The sequence below is a fragment of the Canis lupus genome, chromosome 2 (genome assembly GCF_011100685.1).
Source record: "Canis lupus familiaris isolate Mischka breed German Shepherd chromosome 2, alternate assembly UU_Cfam_GSD_1.0, whole genome shotgun sequence".
Taxonomy (NCBI): Eukaryota; Metazoa; Chordata; class Mammalia; order Carnivora; family Canidae; genus Canis; species Canis lupus.
In genome coordinates this window covers 52,585,699-52,607,485 of record NC_049223.1, presented here as the reverse complement: position 1 = coordinate 52,607,485, position 21,787 = coordinate 52,585,699, and the positions used below count along the sequence as shown (strand labels likewise).

At 42.6% G+C, this 21,787-nt stretch overlaps 1 long non-coding RNA gene across 1 annotated transcript in view; it reads left to right on the top strand.

Moving 5' to 3' along the window:
• The first annotated feature begins 8,528 nt into the window (after positions 1-8,528).
• LOC111092497 overlaps positions 8,529-21,787 on the top strand; it is a 53,244-nt gene continuing 39,985 nt past the window's right edge. The window contains exons 1-2 of the long non-coding RNA XR_005355626.1: positions 8,529-8,719; positions 17,260-17,343. This is a non-coding gene — a long non-coding RNA (uncharacterized LOC111092497). The remainder of the gene's footprint in view (positions 8,720-17,259; positions 17,344-21,787) is intronic.

Below are 21,787 nucleotides of genomic sequence, written 5' to 3'. Positions count from 1 at the left end.
TCCCACGGCATCTATTTTCACTTGGTAATAACACGAAGGTAATCAAAACAATATGAACAAGTGTTTCAGAACTACAGTCCCAACAAGCACACCTAAAAAACCCAACTGTATGGCCTTCTCCAGAATTTCTCACTTCATCGATCATTTCAAGTTGGAGACACTTTGGAACAGGGTAGTATCTCCTTTTAGCGTGATCCGATCCAGTTGTCTTCATGACTTTTACAATCAAGCCCTTCTATATCACCTAATAGGAAGTTCTTACACTCGTTGAAATGAGTAACCTGGTCCTCTCTCCACATAGTCGCTTGCTCAGAAAGCCACACCGGAATCCAAGATCCATTTCTCAATCTGAATAGGATGCCTTTCTGCCCTTCCTGGCCCTGGCCACCGTAGAGCCCCACAGAGGCTGACAAAGACCACACAAATCTGCACACTACCCCAGAAAGCAAATTGAGCTTGGGAATAATTTTTTGCCCAAAAGGAATATTTTAAGAACATACACAGTATTGTATGTCAATGAAGGAACAGGACTCTGAGAACAAGTTCACCTAGTGAAGATCTACTCAGTCTGGTTCTAGGAACTTGACATCATGTACTCTGAGCTGATGGCCAGGCTCCAGCCTCACAGGCAAAGAACACAGACCCACACAGCAAAACTAGTACAGGTCAGGCCTGAGCGGCAAACACCCATAATGAGACTGTTTGGCGAGTGATGTATTTCCTACTTATTTCTGGTCACCACAACCAAGAATTTTGGTTGGAACCCAAAATTCAATATGCCCCACACGAACTCAACAATCCTCATCCGTCTCGAAGCTGCTTTTCCTCAAAGCTGCATGTCAGTGACCAGTACGACTGCAGCTGAAAATCCTGACCAAGTTCTGCGCTGCTTTTCCGCCCTCATCCTGGCAACCACTCCCCACAGACATCCAGAAAGAGTATTAACAGTAAGTATAACGGATCCCACAGAGCTGATGGTCGGATTTGACTAGATGAAAACAGACAATAGCTCTATATGACCATAGGCATATAAATAAATAGACCATGTAAAATATTGTTTACAATACTGATTTCATGTTGAGTGCCCTGATCATATTATTATGTAATTACTGATTTTCTTCCTATTTTTTTCATTATTTTGTAGGTAGACTTACCACCCAGCCTATTTTATTTTATTATTTTAAAAAGATTTTATTTATTTATTCATGAGAGAGAGGGAGACAGAGACACAGGCAGAGGGAGAAGCAGGCCCCCTATGGGGAGCCTGATGTGGGACTCGATCCCAGGACCCCGAGATCATGACCTGAGCCAAAAGTGGATGCTCAACCACTGAGCCACCCAAGCATCCCACCACCAGACTATTTTAAATGTCTATAAATCAACAAGAAAAAAACACAAACACATCAACAGAAAAGTGGCCAAAGGACATGAGTAGTCAATTCACAGAAATAACAGAGATGACCTGTAGACTTCTCAAGAGAACCTCTATCTAGTCAAGATTTGGGAAATGCAGATTAAAATATTTTCCATTCATCAGGATGTCTTTTAAAAAGGAGTAATATTTAGTTTTTATCAGGTGGTGGTAAAAGAGTAATGTCTGAGATGAGCAGTACTTAATATGTGCATACCTTCTGACTCAGAAATTCTCCTTCGAGGTGGCTATCCTTAACAAATTCTTGCACGTATGCATAAGAAAGCATTCACAGAGCTACTTCATGGACACTTACTGTGGTAGAAACAAAAAGGGGGGCGGATAACCTCAAGGCAGATCTGTTGGAAAATATTAAGCAAATTATGGCCTATCTATGCTAAAATATTAAAGAACAGATTAAAAAAATGAAATGTCTTTATAAATTCAAACTTGGAAAAAAATCTCTTCACATTAAGTGGAAAAAAACCCCTAGTTCTTGTCAAATTAAAACAAAGTAAAATTTAACCGTATCACACTTATAATTATGTAACTGTATAGAGACAAGTTCGGAAGGATCTTCACTCAATAATTAAGAGTGGTGAGGGGTGCCTGGGTGGCTCAGCGGTTGAGCATCTGTCTTTAGCTTAGGCCATGATCCCGGAGTCCTGGGATTGAGTCCCATGTCGGGCACCCTGCATGGAGCTTGCTTCTCCCTCTGCCTGTGTCTCTGCCTCTCTCTGTGTCTCTCGTGAATAAATAAATAAAATCTTTAAAACAAAATAATTAAGAGTGTTGAGGGGTGGCTCAGTCCGTTAGACATCTGCCTTCACCTCAGGTCATGATCCCAGGGTCCTGGGTTCAAGCCCCACAGCCTGATCCCTGCTCAGCTGGGAGCCTATCTCCCTCTCCCTCTGCCGCTCCCCCCTGCTTGTATGCCTGTGCTCTCTGTGACCAATAAATAAATGTTTTTCTTTCTTTCTTTTTTTTTTTTTTTAAGAGTGGTGAATGTCATGGTGAGAAGGGGACAAAGGGGAGAATGGCACTGTTTCCATAATTCCACATTCGAATCTGCTTAGCAGGAATGTTACTATTTAAAAAAAATGGCAGTCATTTAAAAAACATGGTTCATCTATTTTATCATCATTCTTGGATCAAAATACCTGATCCAGTAGTTGATTGTATCTGACTAGTATGTATGTGTTGGATAATCTAAGGCAGAGCTCAAAGCGATGTGTAGACGCTACCTCTGCCAGAATCCTTTGGGGAACCTGAAAAAAAAGGAGAGAGAAAAATACCAATGCTCTGGGTTCCATTCCTATTTAATTCTATAGACGTGGGATGGTCCCAGGAATCTGCCTTTCACAGACTCATGATGGGGGCGGGGCGGAGGGCGGGGAGAACCACTGGTGCAAGGAACTGACTTTGCTTGCATTTCACTGCCCTTTGAGTGGTTTTAAATCCCTGGTTCTCTTTAAAGAGAGGAGACAATAAGGCCACATTAACACGGGGTAGGAAAAGGAGACTGTAATTTAGTGGCTAAATTTTCAAAAATGCTGTGCAACCACCTGTGTTTGTGGATGCAGGTGCTGACCTGTGTCTACCAGAAGGGGTTACTTGTATGCAAAGCCACTTGGGCCAGATCTGTACCAACTCAGAGCAGGTAAAAGGATGTGTTTTCTATTCTGTTTTCCTGTTTCCAGGGTTTGGGCTTCTGTTCCTCATTGTGGTTGTACTTTTTTTTGTTGTTCTTGTTGTTTTTGTATTCTCCAAGGAGATTTCTCTCTGCTAGCCAACACAGAGTCAAGAAAACACAGGCCCCTGTACTTCAGCTATCAGAGCGCTTACACATCAGGGTTTGATACTTACCTGTGTCCTTCTCAAGACTGGGAGCTACTCAAGGACAGAGCTAACAAGCACTGAATTCCTGCTGACCCATATCAGGTACTATGCTGTTCACATATTTTTTCTACAACAAGGTTTGTTTTTTGTTTTTTGTTTTTTCCCAAAATCCAATCTAGAAATTAGTCGAAATAGGCCTACGAGAGGGGCCCTGGGTGGTGTAGTCGGTTGAGAAACCAATTCTTGATTTCAGCTCAGGTTGTGATCTCATGATCGTGAGATCGAGCACAGAGTCTGGTGGGGATTCTCTCCCTCCCACTCTGCCTGCTCATGCTCTTTCTCCTGCTCATGCTCTTTCTCCCAAAAATATTTAAAAAAAAAGAAATCTAGAAAGCAAGGAAGCAAGCTATGAAATCTCTGAGATTATACTGACTTCTATTCCTTCAGGGTGTTTTACTTCTAATTCTTTTCACATTTTTTATATGCCTTTAACACCGTCTTTTATTAAAATGATTAAATATTTAGGTGTCTGTTTCCATTTCCCGGGCTGTCTGTTCCTTTAGGCCACTAATGGACCCAGTGCCTGGTACCTAGAAGGTGTAGCTAAGAATTTTACACGACTTAGAGGAGTTTATCCCTTTTGATTTTTGTGCTTCCTCCTGATATAACAAAACCTTTAGAAAACACCATAGTTCAAGATCTACAGCATACTTCTTTTTTGGGGGAAAACTGTTGAATTTTTTTTGTAAAGATGCCGTTCTTAACTTGCAATAAATTTTCAGCCCTTTTTCTCTGGCCCTTTAACATTTGAAGACTAGGGGAAGAGAGGGGAAAAAATCGATTGTCCAAATATTGAGCCACTTTACAATGTTGGTGCCACCTGAGTCTTTAGCAGCCTGAAAGCTGATAATCGCTTTTCACCACCAGCAATTACTGCATTGTCCCAGGCTGAAGCTAGTGATTGCATCTAATGCAGCACTCCATTTCATGAAAAAGCAGTTCACAGTCACCTCACAGGTGACTTTTCCAGGTAGGACAGCTGACTCCAATTTCAGTTTTGCTTTGATTCCCGGTTCTTTCCAGACATGCTAAGCATAATACAACACATTGTTCTATTTATTAGTCTCTCAGAGAATTCATGATCTTTAGCTGATAACCAAACTCTCCACAGTTTATAGGGCACCTCAAGCATTTGCTCTCATTTGCTACCCAGGATTTCATCTATTTTTTTCCTGCTGGTCACTAATAATTTGCCAGAGGTTTCATTTCAATGCTGTGAAGACGGTGCTACTTCCATCTGCTTCTGAAATGCCATTAGTTCCACTAGGACCTTGCCACATTAGAAGAATTGTATTTCAGTCTTTTATTAGTTGTAACAGACTTCTGCTATCATTTAGGAAAAAAGAGGGTGGATCTATGTGTGTGTGTGTGTGTGGGGGGGGTGTTTTTGTTTTGTTTTGCCAAGTGAAGACTACATTTAGGTTGTACCCTTCAAGGATATTAAAATGCATTTCAGACCATCTCTGCAAACTACCTTGGTCAACTGATTATCCTAGCTTCTCAACCACCACCTTAAACATTGAGCACATGCATTGAAATACTTGATTGAAATTCAGACAATGAAGTTTTGTGGATTCACACCAAAGTCCTCTGTACTGGTGAATAATTCAGGGGTAAGATAACCCTTGGTTCACTCAGCTACTGTGTCCAGAGACAAAAGGGACTCTGAAAAATGCAGACATTTCTTTTGGGTCTCATTCATGAGGCTATCAAGCACACAGGTGAGGCCACTGATTCCCACTGGACTCATCTGGGCACATAAAATATTGTTCCTGAGCCCACGTCAGACATACACGGAGTACATCTTTAGGAGTTATCCGCAGATATATTTTTAATGAACTCCCAAGGTGATCCCAACCTGACTCATTTGGGAAGCACTAACTCAATCAGTGCCTCCTAACTAATATGCCTAACAGTCACAGAGAGCTCATTAAAATGCAGACCCTAAAGCTCCAAGCCCAGAGATTCAGATTTAGTAGGACTGCCCCAGAGCCCAGGAACTTGCATTTTTAACAAGCATCCCAGTGCAAATGGTGTTGGTAGACCAAAGAAACCCACTTGGAGATACACGGGTACAGCAGTTAACCAGGCTCTTGCAAAGACCGAGAATTACTGAGCGGGCCATCTGATCAGTGCTGGTTATTAGAAGGAATATTTCAGCAGTTGAGTGCAATATTCATAATTATTGGAATAATGCAAAAAGCTATCTTTCCATAGTGAAATATGTTTTAGCTTTCATACCGAAGATAGAGCAAGAGTATGAAGAAATAAGTAGAAAAAGGTACAAATTGCTATCCAGCAGGTATCACTTCTAGGACTACAGAACACAGGAAAAACGTGAAAGGCTCTTTAATTTTTCTCCCTCCTCTTCTCCCCCAGTCACTGCATGCTCACTGCAGGAAAACTGGAGAAGTTAAATAAACCAAAGGATGCAAGAATTTAGCATCTTCCCAGTACTTCCCCTGTCTGACGCTACTGTTAAGTTTACCCAGATTAACCTGTTTTTAAAACTTGTTTATTTATTTATTTATTTTAAAGATTTTATTTATTTATTCATGAGAGACAGAGAGACACACAGAGAGGCAGAGACACAGGCAGAGGGAGAAGCAAGCTCCATGCAGGGAGCCTGATGTGGGACTTGATCCCGGGTCTCCAGAATCAGGCCCTGGATTGAAGGCGGCACTAAACCGCTGAGCCACCCGGGCTGCTCTTGTTTATTTTAGAGAGACTGAGTGAGATAGATTGAGAGAGATAGAGCAAGAGAAAGACAGAGAAAGAGAGCGAGACAGAGCAAAAAGAGAGGGTTAGAGTGAGTTACGTTGAAAAAGAACGAGAGATAGAGCAAGAGGGAGCGAAAGAGCTACAGTGAGCGAGAGAGCGAGAGACAGAGTGAGAGAGGGCCCAAAAGCAGGGGCAGAGGGAGAGAGAGAATCTCAAGCTGGCTCCCCTGCCCCCCCATCCCCGAGGTGCAGCCAGGTGCAGGCTCTGTCCCATGACCCCCAGATCATGACCTGAGTGGAGAAGGAAGAGTTCGTAGCTCAACCACCTGAGCCACCCAGGCGCCGCTGGCCAGATCTCCTAAAAAGCAATCAGACTAGGTAAACGTCCTGCAAATAGTGCCAGCGGTTCTCAGGATCAACCCAGACTCCTCAGGCCGCTGAGAACGGGCTCACGATCTGGGCCCTTCCCGCTGCCCTACACCTTGCCCTTGCTTGGCTGTAGGTCAAGTAACCAGAAGTTGAGTCATTGTTAACAGACTCAGCCAGACAATGGATTATCCCAGAGGTAGCCAAAATACTTTCCAAAAAAATGTGTATTCTTTTCAAAAACTATAAAGTTTATGGCAGCTTATATTGGATGGGATTTTTAAATAGATTCTGATGACTTTTCATTTGTTTTCAAAGAAGGGTTTTAAAGACATTGAGATCAACTCTTGCCTTTAACACTATGGCCCAGCATGGACAGAAGCAACTTCTTTTGCAGGTGTGCAGGGTGGTGTGGTGGGCATGGGGTGGTCTGGGGAGACATCTCTAAGTAACAGGTAACAAGAGGGAGCCAGCCATGAAAAGATGTAAGGGAAGAACATTCCAAACTCTTTCATAACAAAATGTAAGTTTTCTTTAATGTTTATAGCACTTAAAATTTTTTTATACCAAACGACGTTGCCCTGCCCTAGCTGCCTGCCCTGCTTGGCAATTGGATAGCTGTTTTTTTTTTGTTTTGTTTTGTTTTTTTAGCTTTTCGACTAGGAGGCGGTTTCCATCATGTTAGGGAATGTCCCCACTGAAAGGGGATTCAAACCTGAGTTGCCAAAAACAATGATAAATGTTATTGGTAGCACGCGGGAGGAATACTGAAAACAAAAAGGCAGAACAATTTAAAACCATACATAAACAAAATTTTCCTTTAGTTTGCAGTTAATCTCACCGAAGTCATTTAACTTCATTGTTAGTTACCGGCTAAAGTTTCTGTACTTGAGGTACTTTGGATTTATATTTGGGGAATGAGGAAATTCTTGCAAATTTCAAATTGCCTCTACTAAAGAAAAAAATCTAAATGGTGAGAAACACCCTTAAAGGCTGTTGCAACCATTTATGAAAAATGATTTACCATAACATCTGGAGAAAATCAAGGTAAATTTTTGATGAACCAAGAAAAGGACCTCTTGGTCATTCACTGAATTAGTACTACTGAGAAAGAAGCTTTGGTAAATCCTACAAGTTAGTCTCTGTGCCGTAGTCATACTGATCTTTTTTTTTTTTTTTTTCCAGTAACACAAAACAAAACAAAAAAACCCCACCAATCTCTGGCTTCCTCCAGATGTTCACACGTGAATTTCTCTCAGCCCAACCCTGCAGACCACAGGACTCTAACTCTGACACCCTCCCAGTTCTCAAGATTTTAACAAGGTCATACATTCTCCACCCTGTAGGACAAGCACACTCGCTTTCCCTCTTTGAAAAGTAGGCAAACGTAATAACCCCACAACATCTGATGGAAAACAAGAAAATGATTCTTTTAACTAAAAAGACAGCCAGTAAATAGGACTATCATACATATCAAGGAGCGGGGGATCCCATCTTGTGGGAGGCGGTCTCATGGAGGCGGTCCGGGTCTCCCGGAGGCCCCACCTGCTGGGGCTGCACAGGTGCTGCAGAGCCTCGGCGGTCTGTGGCCTAGATTCCAGACCTGCCTAGCAAAGTCCTCAGAAGCAAGGACCCTGATGCTATTCCCACCCCCCACGGCTCTATCCGCCCCCGCCCCAGGGTTCTATGCCCTCAGGGCTCTATCCCCCACCCAGGGCTCTATGCCCACCCCTCAGGGCTCTTTCCCCTTCCCCCCCCCCCCCAGGGCTTTATGCCCACCACTCCGAGTACTCTATTTCCCACCACATCCAGGGCTCTATCCCCACCCCTCCCAGGGCTCTATCCTCCCCACCCCCCAGGGCCCTATCCCTACCTCCCCCAGGACTCTATCTCCCCTTCCCCAGGGCTCTATCCCACCCCCAGCTGCCTGCCCTTTTTCGGGCAGGTAGTCTCAGCATCTAACCATGTGATACACTGTTCCACCAATCGCCAGCGAGGAGAGGGTGGGGAAGTCAGCTCTTGGCTGGAACACCGGCAGCAGGCCAGCTGCCATTGGCCGTTGCTGTTCCTACCTGATGAGCCCCCCACCCCCACCACCACAGCCCTAGGATTGGGCTTTCAGCCTCCACCCTCACGTATTAACCCCCCACCCCACCCCCCAGTCTCTCTAAACTCTGGTAATTGTCTTTAAATGTTATCTGAGGGCAAAACCACTACTCCAGAGGGCATCCGGTTTGTTCTTAAATAGAAAAAGAGACTCATACAGAGAAGGAGCTCACAGCTACAAAGGTGTGCACACGCGCATCAGTATGTACACGTACAGGTAGGTCATCCCCCGCCTTCTGAAAGTTTACCCCCTGCCTTGTCACTTTTCCGGATCACCTACATTAGGATGATAAAGGCTTTTCTCCCGAAGCTGAAAATCCTCTAAACAGGTACTAATGGAGGTTTTTCATAAAGCTGAGTGGCTTAATAGCAAACCTTCAGGAAGCAGGGGATACTCTACTGAAAGTTCCATAGGCACGCTCTGCTTTGAATGGGAGGTGAAACCGGTATCAACGTATACTTAGGTTTGTATAATAATAACGTATGTATGATTGTTGTGCATTGGTGTCTGCAGACTGTAAGCTCAAGTCACAATTTTTCATTTTAATCCTCACATATTTAAGGCCTAAGAGTGGGTCTGACGCATAGTAGATGCTCAAAAATATTTCATGAATAAACATAATGAACCCCCAAAAACCTCAAATTTAGTATAAAATTGAATATATTGCTCAATTGATGTAGCATAGAACCACGTTAAAAATCCCATTATTTGTGAGATGCTGCACGTAATCAAATGAAAGTTATGAAACACAGACAATAAATTATAAAAATACTATAAGAATAAATTATATATGTGTGTGTATTAAAATGTGGGCAGATGTACTGTACGATATTGACATGGGTGTTAAACCAAGTCACCTGAAATTCTCTACTTCTACTTCTCTCTTGGTCTTCACCGGTTCAATACATTAAAAACTGAAATCCTAATACTTTGCTCATACTTCTATATGCAGTTCCTAAAATATCACCTGAAACTCAGTAAGTATTTGTTGAGTATAAAATAGCCTGATTTGATTGCTTAGGCAAATCAAGCACAGCCTAAAGGCGTATGAATTTTGCCTTTAAAAAGGTAGAAAAAAAAATCTTTTCCATGTGCCTGATTGTTAAGAACTGAGATACAAACATCTTTCTACTTTGTTTCCTGCATTAGTTTTCTGTTGCTGTGTAATGAATAGTAAGTTCAGCAGCTTAAACAGTACCCGTTAATCAGCTCAGAGCTCTGTAGGTCAGCCCTCCGTCACGGCTTGACTGGGTTCTCTGGTTAGGGTAGCATGAGGCTGAAATCAGGGTATTGTCTGGACTGCGTTCTCATCTGGAGACTCCGAAGGAAAATCCACCTCCCAACTCATTCTTGTTGTTGGCAGAATTCGGTTCCTTGAATGTATAGGACTCACATCCCCCCCTCCTTTTATTTGCTTACTAGGGGTTGCTCTCAGCTTCTACAAGCATCCCTACATTCCTTGCCATGTGGCCCCCTCCACCTTCAAGCCAGCCATCAAATTACATCAAATCCTTCTGGCACTCACTTCGAATTTCTAGTTTTTTCCATCTTCGATCGCTGGATCCAGATTTAAAGGTCTTCTGTGGTAAGGTCATGCCCACCTGAATACTCTCCCTCTCTTGAACTCCACTGATTTGGGAAGTTAATTACATCTCGAAAATTCCCTTTGCCATAACATAATCATGAAAGTGATGTATCATTACATTCAGATTCTACCCACACTGATGGGAAGAGATTATACAAGGGCAAGGGGCATTGGGATCATCTCAGCATTTTGCCTATCATATTTTCTTGCCCCAGGGCTTTGGCTTGAGTCTAGATATTATCAATCCTCTGCATGTGTGCACGTGTGTGTATGTGCACGTGCATGCAGGTGTACGTGCATATGTGATGTGAGAGAGAGCGAGAACATGTGTGGTATGTGAGGGGCTGAATCATTCTGATCTCTGAGGTCATCAGGTTGGTCTATGAAACAGGATCATCCACAATAGCATCATTTTAAAATATGAATATTCTGCTCTGTTTGGGCTCTTGGACACCTTCTGTTCTTCTTTACCCACCACCTTTCCTGTCCCACTTTACAATACTTGGTTCAGCAGGACTTTCCCTTTTCCCTTGGCTTCTGTCTTCACAGAAGAAGACATGCCACATACTTTTGGTGAAAATAGCTGGATTGAAGGACTGAGGCCCAAGAATATGAGCACAATTTTTCCTCATGGTAATGGTTAGAAAGCTGTGGTGCTTAGGGCAAGTCTTGTAATTAGTTTCCATGGAACTGATGTCAAGTGATTATTCAAGATCTGCCCAAGGGTTTTGATTACAAATGTTTTTCCTGAGATACTGTATTCCTGTCAGCGTATTTGGGCAAAAGCTGCCATTAAAGTAGTGCAAGGTCAGTTATCTGGAGGTGTGAGATGACATGTTATCTAGCAAGAGGCTTCAATCCTGTTATTTCTGAGTAGAGGCTCTGTGTAAGGGGTGTGGTTTAAAATTTCAAAATCATAAAACAGAGAGCCTTGTTCTGGGCCGGGGATGCTGCACTGCTGGCCTATGGACCTCCGAGCTTCTCCGGGTAGGCTTCGAGGAGAGCCAGGGACCTTTTAAAATCGAATGCTAACTATAAATTTGTATGCTTATGTTTCTAGAGAGGGAAGGATGATATGATTAGGTCCACTCATGAGTCCAGTTGACCGGATTTAAAAATCATCAGGCTATTTGAAGACTATCTTTTCATGATCAAAGAAATCAGTGCCCAGGGAGGTAAAATGGCTCACCTGCAATCACAGGACTAGTTTATTTGCTAGGCAGCTAATATCAGATTCCTAGGCTCTTGATGCCCATTCTCAACAACCTGCACTTTACCACACCTTAACTTGAGAAAGATGTTTGAAGTCAAATAAGCATGACAGTCATGTACTAACTACACCAATATTACACTGTTCCTTCAGAAGTAGTTCTTTAGAGGGATGCCTGGGGGGCTCAGTGGTTGAGCGCCTGCCTTTGGATCAGGGCGTGATCCCAGAGTCCCAGGATTGAGTCCTGCATCAGACTCCTTGCGTGGAGCCTGCTTCTCCTGTCTCTGCCTCTCTCTGTGTTTCTCATGAATGAATAAATAAATAAAATCTTAAAAAAAGAAGTAGTTTTTTAGCTACACGGTGTTCTTTTTAAAAAGAAGTGAGCTGAAAATGGGGGAAAAATATATTAAGTTGAGACATATATAGATACTGCTGTGTACTCAGTAAAAATTCTATAAATAGCCATTGAATAAATGTGATGTTCTACTCACAAAATGAAGGTACATGAGGGACCTGTTATTCACTAGTCATACTATATGCTGGAATTACCATCAAAATTACTTTGGGGGCAAATACAGGTTTTTTTTTAAGATAAGTTAGATGCAAGCTCAGAAAATCATAATGAAAAAATGTATTAATGATGATAATGATAAGAGTATTTGAGTGAATTTGATGTACCAAGCATGACTGTGCTAAATGATTTATCTAAATTATCTCATTCAGTTTAATCCTTGCCAACATTCCATGAATTTTTTAAAAGATTTTATTTATTTATTCAAGAGAGACAGACACAGAGAGAGGCAGAGACGTAGGGAGAGGGAGAAGAAGGCTCCACGTGGGGAGCCCGATGCGGGACTCAATCCCAGGACCCACGGGGTCACGCCCTGAGCCGAAGGCAGATGCCCAACCACTGAGCCACCCAGGGGCCCCCAACATTCCAAGATTTAGTTGTTACCATTGAATCCACAGAAGAAAGAGGTGCAAAAAGCTTAGTTAGCTTGCTGAAGGTCCGAGTTAGTAAATGGCACAGGAGGATCTCAAATCCAGATGGTATTCTGCTCTAACCTCTAAGCATGGGGTCCACTCTCAATAAATTGGAATAAACCATGCAACAGGCAAGTAACAAAAGCAATATTAATTATCCTCAAGGCAGCATTAATGAACCACCTCCCCACCCCCTCAAAATGCACCCACACAAATTTATCTTTAGGACTTACCTCAACATTAGCCGTACACTTTTCTTTTGCTGCTGGTCTTCCTTTGGGTCCAGGATTCACTGAATTAACAGAAAATAAATATTTTTTTACCAAAGCCTATTAATATAAAAAATAACAACATAGAAAAACCCCTAGAGACACCAGGAAAGTTGATTGTAAAAACTTGGGGCCAAAGGCAGTGGAAGGGGAATCTTTTTAAGGCAAACTAAATGTCTACTCAAAGTAGTGCAAGAAGTCTAGATTCACCACTTGAATAGCATGAGTATTTCCTTTTTTTTTAATTTATTTTTTATTGGTGTTCAATTTACTAACATACAGAATAACCCCCAGTGCCCGTCACCCATTCACTCCCACCCCCCGCCCTTCTCCCCTTCCACCACCCCTAGTTCGTTTCCCAGAGTTAGCAGTCTTTACGTTCTGTCTCCCTTTCTGATATTTCCCACACATTTCTTCTCCCTTCCCTTATATTCCCTTTCACTATTATTTATATTCCCCAAATGAATGAGAACATATAATGTTTGTCCTTCACCGACTGACTTACTTCACTCAGCATAATACCCTCCAGTTCCATCTACGTTGAAGCAAATGGTGGGTATTTGTCATTTCTAATAGCTGAGTAATATTCCATTGTATACATAAACCACATCTTCTTTATGCATTCATCTTTCGTTGGACACCGAGGCTCCTTCCACAGTTTGGCTATCGTGGCCATTGCTGCTATAAACATCGGGGTGCAGGTGTCCCGGCGTTTCATTGCATCTGTATCTTTGGGGTAAATCCCCAACAGTGCAATTGCTGGGTCGTAGGGCAGGTCTAGTTTTAACTCTTTGAGGAACCTCCACACAGTTTTCCAGAGTGGCTGCACCAGTTCACATTCCCACCAACAGTGTAAGAGGGTTCCCTTTTCTCTGCATCCTCTCCAACATTTGTTGTTTCCTGCCTTGTTAATTTGCCCCATTCTCACTGGTGTGAGGTGGTATCTCATTGTGGTTTTGATTTGTATTTCCCTGATGGCAAGTGATGCAGAGCATTTTCTCATATGCGTGTTGGCCATGTCTATGTCTTCCTCTGTGAGATTTCTGTTCATGTCTTTTGCCCATTTCATGATTGGATTGTTTGTTTCTTTGGTGTTGAGTTTAATAAGTTCTTTATAGATCTTGGAAACTAGCCCTTTATCTGATATGTCATTTGCAAATATCTTCTCCCATTCTGTAGGTTGTCTTTGAGTTTTGTTGACTGTATCCTTTGCTGTGCAAAAGCTTCTTATCTTGATGAAGTCCCAATAGTTCATTTTTGCTTTTGTTTCTTTTGCCTTCGTGGATGTATCTTGCAAGAAGTTACTGTGGCCGAGTTCAAAAAGGGTGTTGCCTGTGTTCTTCTCTAGGATTTTGATGGAATCTTGTCTCACATTTAGATCTTTCATCCATTTTGAGTTTATCTTTGTGTATGGTGAAAGAGAGTGGTCTAGTTTCATTCTTCTGCATGTGGATGTCCAATTTTCCCAGCACCATTTATTGAAGAGACTGTCTTTCTTCCAATGGATAGTCTTTCCTCCTTTATCGAATATTAGTTGCCCATAAAGTTCAGGGTCCACTTCTGGATTCTCTATTCTGTTCCACTGATCTATGTGTCTGTTTTTGTGCCGGTACCACACTGTCTTGATGACCACAGCTTTGTAGTACAACCTGAAATCTGGCATTGTGATGCCCCCAGATATGGTTTTCTTTTTTAAAACTCCCCTGGCTATTCGGGGTCTTTTCTGATTCCACACAAATCTTAAAATAATTTGTTCTAACTCTCTGAAGAAAGTCCATGGTATTTTGATAGGGATTGCATTAAACGTGTATATTGCCCTGGGTAACATTGACATTTTCACAATATTAATTCTGCCAATCCATGAGCATGGAATATTTTTCCATCTCTTTGTGTCTTCCTCAATTTCTTTCAGAAGTGTTCTATAGTTTTGAGGGTATAGATCCTTTACATCTTTGGTTAGGTTTATTCCTAGGTATCTTATGCTTTTGGGTGCAATTGTAAATGGGATTGACTCCTTAATTTCTCTTTCTTCAGTCTCATTGTTAGTGTATAGAAATGCCACTGATTTCTGGGCATTGATTTTGTATCCTGCCACGCTACCGAATTGCTGTATGAGTCCTAGCAATCTTGGGGTGGAGACTTTTGGGTTTTCTATGTAGAGTATCATGTCATCGGCGAAGAGGGAGAGTTTGACTTCTTCTTTGCCAATTTGAATGCCTTTAATGTCTTTTTGTTGTCTGATTGCTGAGGCTAGGACTTCCAGTACTATGTTGAACAGCAGTGGTGAGAGTGGACATCCCTGTCTTGTTCCTGATCTTAGGGGAAAGGCTCCCAGTGCTTCCCCATTGAGAATGATATTTGCTGTGGGCTTTTCATAGATGGCTTTTAAGATGTCGAGGAATGTTCCCTCTATCTCTACACTCTGAAGAGTTTTGATCAGGAAGCATGAGTATTTCCATCTGTTCTCAGTGCTTCCATACAACATAGTTCACGTACAGATTAAAAAAAAACAAAACACCAACTTTTCATTGACATGTAACAAACATGCAGTAAAGACCACCCATTTCCTGGGGGTCTTCAGTTCGATTCTGACACCTTTCAGGGTGACTGAATTTGGATCCTTGGAAGGATGTCTGATAGACTCTGATGGCAAAGTGGATCCAGGAGTGACCTCGTTGTTCCATGTGGCTTTACACTTGTGCCTCAGTAATAAGAACCAACCTGATCCACCCAGTTTATATTCAAACGTATCATAAGGAAAACTTGGATGAGCCAGCTGTTCTAGGGCATTTATACGACACCACCAGGAGTCCTGGCGTCCGTTACTGCTGTGGGAAGCTTTAAAATACCAGCGACAGCTGCCTGCATGTCCCCAAAATGTTGTGAAAATAGCTGTGGAAAATGGCTCTCATTTACTGAGGGTGTCTGCAGATGCCAAACCAAGCCTGGCTCTTGCACAGGGTGGAGGAAAGGTCACGGCCTCGTACGTGAACAGGCTTGGTTCTCACCCACCCTCATCTCCTCACTCACAGTCGACAGGCTGGACAGCATCAGTGATTTCAAAGAAGAGTCTGAGAGAATGAGGATTTTCCTCTTTCCTCTCCTCTGTCCCAAGTTATCAGATCCTTTGGATGAGAGGAGAATAATTCCAGTAAAACAGGAGGGCACGTGATATGATGAGCACTGGGTGTTATATGCAATGATAAATTATTGAACACTTCATCTGAAACTAATGAGGTACTATATATTGGCTAATTGAATTTACATAAAAATATATTAAAAAATAGTTAACAATTCAGGAAGCTTTCAGGCCTAAGGACTTCTTTGCATCTTTATTTTCTTCTTGAAGACGCCTGTGTACATATAAAAATATTAAATACAATCTGTGCACTTTTCTCCCATTAATCTGTGTTGTCAATTTAATTTTTAAGCGTGGCCACAAACACAAGGTAGAGAGGTTCCCTCACTACGCTTCCCTCTCCTTGAGGTCCTGTAAGCCTAGCCCCTCCCCATGCTTTCTGGATTTCACACTGAGCACTGGTTGAATGGCGTTCCTCCCAAATTCATGTCTACGGGGAGCCTCAGAAGGTGCCCTTATTTGGAAATAGGGTCTTTGCAGATGTAATGAATTAAGAAAGTCATACGAGATTGGTGCGGGCCCAGATGAGGACATAGACACAGACAAACAGGCAGGAAGTCCATTTGGGATGGAGGCAGAGTTTGGAGCGATGTGGCCATAGACCAAGGAACACCAAGACAGGCCAGCAGCCACCAGAGGCTGAAAGAGGCAAGGAAAGATTCTTCATTGGAGCCTTGCAAGGGAGCGTGGCTCTGTCAACACTTTGATTTTAGACTATGAGCCGCCAGAAATCCGAGAAAATACATTTGCCATTTAATGCGCCCTGGTCTGCACTACTTTGCCATGACAGCCCTAGCAAACAAGGATTTTGGTACCAAGAGTAATTCCTTGACAACTTTACGTCCATTATTTCCATTCCTTGCATCTTCCATTTCTCCTCAAGCACCCTCTTTTTTCACACTTACACTATCCTGATATAAATTTTTTTTTTTAATTCTCAATTTCAAGTGTCTTGATAGCCCTTCAATAACCTGTTTCTGTTTCCCACTGCCAAACACCTTCTTTCTCTGCACTATTAAGTTCAGTGAATAAGTCTCAACTATCATATCCAGTTCCAACTCTTAGGGCCGGGTGCTCCAGGCTTTTTCTTCATTTGGTTTCTCTCAACTTATCAGACTGCTTCAGGTGTTTCCTCCACTGTAAGTAGATGATCCTACCTCTAAGTCTCTGCTTGTGCTGTTTCCCCTTCTTTTATTTCAGAAATGCCTGAAAGCCCCTGTGGCCCCTCTCTCCTCCTCTGTCCATCTCTAAAAGCCTACTCGGCTTTCAAGACCTAACTAAAGGGCTCTCTCCTTTGCAAAGATTCTTTCACGTTCCTTGGAACACCCTTGTTCCTGCATTTTCTGAACTCCTTTCATAATTTATGTCATCACCACACTTACGTGTCTTGTTTTTTTCCCAATGATTCTGTAATATATGTTTTAGCCTAACTCGACTGTAAGCTGTTTAGTACCAAAGACTGTGCCATCACAGCTTTATGTCTTCATATCCTTTCTATACCCTCATAGGACTGAGCATTATTATGAGCACACATTAAGATTTAGATACATTCATGTTTATGAATTACAGGGCGGTCATGGGATCTTCGGCAACCATAGCCAGGGATTTCTGTCAGGAGAGAATGTGCTTAATCTACTAAAATTTTCTGAGAGGGTAAGTAAGCATGCGGACATAATTTCTTTAACCTTTCAAAAAGCCTTGACAAAGTTCCACACCAGAGGTTATTTAAAAATAAAAGTGAGTCACGATGAGATTGTGGGGAATGTTTTGTCATGGTTAGGGAACTGGCTTAAGGATCAGAAACATCCTGAACCAACGCTTCTAGTAACCAATTCCATATGCTTACAACTTTCCACCCAGAGAAAATGGGCCCTTCTCTGAACCGGGAGGTAAGATGGGGGGATCCCCAAATCGTGCACCACTCAGCTTTATTTAGCATGTTTGGGAAGAGAGGGTTTACAGTGAATTTTTTTCTCAGAATTAAAATGCCAAGTCAGAGGAGGGACAGCTCGAGAAAACCTTAGGAGGATACATGTCATCAAAGAAGTGACTGATGAGTCTGCATGCTGGCAACGATAAGGGAACACGTTAGGGAAAAAGCGACACAAGCTAGTTTTAGGAAGTGATGACTTCTGAGCTATCCATTACCACCAAGGAAGGGAACCAAGACACTGGGTTCTCTGGACAGACTAATAGCCTGCACCTCTTGAACAGTGTTGTTAAAATATTTGATCAACATTTCTAATAGAGGCCAAGAGATGACTGGGGAAGAGCTAAGAAGGTGGCAGCTCTCAACCTTTTTTCTATCATTCCATGAAATTCAGTTCGACCCCAAAGTTGCATATCTGCATCAGGGAAACCAAACAAGTCAGCAGTTGACCAAATGTGCCTATGTAGTGACTGTCTCCTATCACTCTAAAATGGATCCTGGATTCTCTTCTCCTTACTCCAAGAAATATGGTCACTCCAAATGTATTCTTATTTGATAATGGAGGGAGTTTTAATATAAGAACAGTTGGGGCAGCCCAGGTAGCTCAGTGGTTTAGCGCCGCCTCTGGCCCAGGGTGTGATCCTGGAGACCTGGGATCAGCCCACGTCCGGCTCCCTGCATGGAGCCTGTTTCTCCCTCTGCCTGTTTCTCTCTCTTTCTTTCTCTGTGTCTCTCATGAATAAATAAATAAAATCTTTAAAAATATATAAGAACAGTTGTCTTGTTGCTGAAAATTAGTCTTTGGAGGAAAGGGGAATGTACACATGACCTGAAAGACATGGATGGTCTGCAAGAGAGGGCTTTATTGCAGGAGTATGGTTCCCACCTTAGGAAAAAAAATGGTGTCTAGAATCATCTAGAATTATCAGGAGCAGGTGAGCCGAGAGAGGCATGTGGACAAGTGAGACTGGATACTGCAGCCTTTGCAGGTGCATATTTTGCAGCTGCAAATCTCAAGTCCAGAAATTTCTGCAACAAATAATCACAGGAAAAGTGAAAATTTCAACCCCTAGGCTTTCATCTTCCTATAAAAAAGAATTTAAACAGAAAACCAGTAAGCGAGAAGCTAGTCTTATTTTAGGTATAAGCCCATCTGCTGGCAAAGCCTAGATTAGAACAGTTCAGAGGAAAATCATGATTTTGAATTAGACAGATAACAGTGACTCTGCTCTTTAGCAACCCAAATATATAAAGTAGAAGTCATGCTAGGTTGAGCACCAAACAATGATGTGCAAGAACTATCTTGAAAGGGGGAAAGTGGGGCTTTTTTCTTCTTATTTCTCTCCTTTGAATTAAAAACAAAGTCCTGCAAAATGGTCACAGATATTTCTTTTTAGGCAAATTGACAAACTATTAGTTTATAAAAAAGAAATGAAGGAAGGAAGATACTGAATCTATGGTGATGGGCACAGAAGAAGAGCTGACCCTGGGCTGGCCCTTAGTGAAAGAAGTTGAATCAAGGATTAAGGAAACAGGGGCACCTACGTGGCTCAGTGGTTGAGCGTCTGCCTTCGGCTCAGGTTGTGATCCCAGGGTCCTGGGGTCAAGTCCCGCATCAGGCTCCGTGGAGGGAGTCTGTTTCTCCCTCTGCCCATGTCTCTACTTCCCTCTCTCGTGAATAAATAAATAAAATCTTAAAAAAAATAATTAAGGAAACAGAAGACCAGAGCAAGAAACAGATGACAGTGGGGAGGGCAGGAATGACTTGACTTCCAGAGTAGCATCAGAAAGGACTTCTTTTTTTCCCTCAAGGGTCATGAACACATTTTTCAGGAAGGCACAAAACATTAGAAAAAGTGAGTAATCTTTCTGATGGAAACAAACTACATCAGGTGTCCATGAATTCCTGAAAGGAAGAAGAATGATTTCCTCAATACAGTGAATGTTTAACCTTGCTGAGCAACAACACTGTGACAGTCAATGCTGGGGACACCCTCCTGGACAAGGCTCCACCCTGGCCTTCATGGAACTTACCATGGAACCCCTTTGTGAGGGGGCAGTACCACACATGTAAACACACACACGAAGCCCTCAGGGGCCTCCTGTACCTTTCTCATCTGCCTCACTCTCTCTCCTCCTCTGGGGGTAGCTCAGTCAACCTTCTTCCACAGCGAGTCACACCATGTTGTGGTGGACTGTTGCCCTGGGAGCTTCTCGAAATTATAGATTATATTTTGCGCATAATATAAATGAACTTGTCTACTTAGTTAAATAATTGAAAGAAGTGCCCCAGAGAGGTTTGAGACACTATATGGAGATACCTAACAGTCAAAGTGCAAAGGTAAATAAACGCAATAACAAATAAGGGGTGGGGGCGCCTGGGTGGCTCAGCCAGTTAAGTGTCTGCCTTCGGCTCAGGTCATGACCTCAGGGTTCTGGGATCAAGCCCTGCATCCAGCTCCCTGCTCAGTGGGGGAGTCTGTTCCTCCCTCTCCGATTGCCACTTCCCCCAGCACTCATACTCTCTCAAATAAAGAAAATCTCTAAAAATAAAAAATAAAAAAAAATTAAGAAGGGGTGAAATTGGAGCAAAGGGAAACAGGTTAAGAAAAATAAACTATACCTAGGACCAATTAGAAATTCTTAAACTTGATTTTGAAGGGTGGATGGCAGTTTTCCAGGATGAGTAGTGAGGTTAGGGGAATTCTAGAGAGCTCTAGAAAATCCTGGTGCTGGAAGCCAGGTGGGAGAGGTGGCGGTGGTGTGGCAAGGGCAGGCCGAGAGGGGAGCTGTATCACAGAGGGCTCCAGGCACCATGCTACGGGGGAGGTTTTCATCTTGTGGGAAACTGGGAGCCAAGAAGTGTCATGACTGGATCTATATTTCAGAAACATCTCTCTAACAACAGCTTGTAGGAGATGTGAGAGCCTAAGTAGGAGCCTGGTCAGGTCCTTCTTTTATTAAACTCTCCTCAAAACTCTCACCATTTTCTCTATGAACCTCAGAAGACAATCTTACCTCTTATTTTCCTATTTCCAAGAAGGCAGATGTACCATTCAGTGGGGACACTTTGAATACCTGCCCTTTCTGTCAGTCAGCTAGAGGCACGCCGCCACCACCCTTGCCTCCGTCACTGCTAGTCAACGACAGAGCTGGCTCTTCTCCTTGGTTTTCTCATCCCTTGCTTCTCCAGTTAAGTTGCTGTAACTTTTCTACATTTACAGTCGGTATTTTTTCTCTTCTAACTCACTCACCAACCCACTTCATTCTGCATTTGGGATCCCACAAAGGCCAGTGCATCCCACTGGCCTCCAGTGACCTCCAATTAGCTGTCTAAAGAATACTTCCATTCCTATCTTTTTTGACATCACCATGGCATCTGAACCAGCTGACTACCCTCTCTTTGAAACTTCTTCATTTCCCCTGTTACTTTCCATGTAGAAACTATTATCACCAAGTCTCTTGCTTTTTGCAGGCTATGAATCTTCTGCTTGTCTTTTAAAGTTAAAGTTGCTCAGAACTATGTATCTGGACTCCAGAAAAAGATGAATTGCAAGGACACATTTGGTTGGCCACCATCAGACATGGAGCCACATGAAATCTTAAGGAAAGAACAAGGTCCATTATGGAATCCTAAGGAATATCAATATTTATAAAGTGGGGAAAAGAAACCAGAAAAGACAATGACGATGCAATGCAATGACAATGCAATCAGAAGAGCCGACAGACAAAAGGGAGAGAAACGTGGGAAAAACCATGGAAGAGGGGCACCTGGGTGGTTCAGTAGCTTAAGTGTCTGACTCTTGATTTGGGCTCAGGTCATGAACTCAGGGTCATGAGATCGAATCCCACATTCAGTTCTGGCGCTCAGCACAGCATCTGCTTGAGACACTCTCTCTCCTTCTGCACCTCCCTCTCTCTCTCTCTCTGACTTAATTAATTAATAAAATCTTGGAAAAAAAAAAGAAAAGATAAGTCATGAAGGAGTTTCATGTCCTTTGGGAAGGCCAGATAGGGTAATACAGAGTCCACTGGATGAGACAAGGGTCTCGCATGGCCTTGGAGGGGACAATTTCAATGGAGTCATGAGAACAGAAGCCCATGTGTGTGGGTTACTCCAACAAATGGAGACATCAAATTCTACTTCATTTTTTAAGAAAGTGTACC